Here is a 761-nt window from a genome sequence, read left to right on the forward strand (position 1 = left end):
TAGCTGGGATGAGGGAGCTTCTGAGGGCGGTGGTGGAGTTATTTTTAATGAAAGGTGGAGAGTCTCTTCGTGTAGAATCGTTGGCAATGTCTGATCAAAGTTGAATCTGTTTGTGTGTCTGGGTTAAATGCCTTATAGGATGATGCGGGTTTTATGGACGCGTTGCTATGTGGGTCTGTGTCTCGGGTCTCTGTAGATGCCAAGGATGGTGATAGGGATTTTGATAAAGGTGAGAATAAGGGTAGCACCGATAAGGCAGCAATTTCAGGAAAGGATGATAGACTATCTGATGAATTAGAATGATCATTAATCTGATTATTTGAGCCTGCACGATCCTCCTGAATCGCTTGATCCATTTGATCCTCTGTTTCAGTGACAGAAACTTGTTCTTTCAGTTTTGCACCGACATATAGAAGTCCTTTGTTATCAAGAGATAATATATCCTCTTCAGGATCTGATGAATTTTCAAAATGAAACCTGATAAGCGAATGAGATGACTTTAGGGACTCTTCAGGATATTTTAGAGGTTCCTGGGTAACTTTTTGTGGCGAGTGGGGACTCTGGATAAGCTCAGAATCTTGTAAGACGTCTGAAGTCAGATGGTCCTTGAGCGAACCTGTGGCAGACATAGCGGGTGCTTGCAGAGGCCTTTTCCCCGGTCTCTGACGTCGTAGCCCAACTGGATCTGTTATGGTCCTCAGCACAGGGCTCTGAGAAGTCGTCTTGGCACCTTCCTTCTTCAGCAAGTCGCCATCTCTACT

This window comes from Penaeus monodon, chromosome 24 (assembly GCF_015228065.2).
Source record: "Penaeus monodon isolate SGIC_2016 chromosome 24, NSTDA_Pmon_1, whole genome shotgun sequence".
In the NCBI taxonomy this organism is placed as follows: domain Eukaryota; kingdom Metazoa; phylum Arthropoda; class Malacostraca; order Decapoda; family Penaeidae; genus Penaeus; species Penaeus monodon.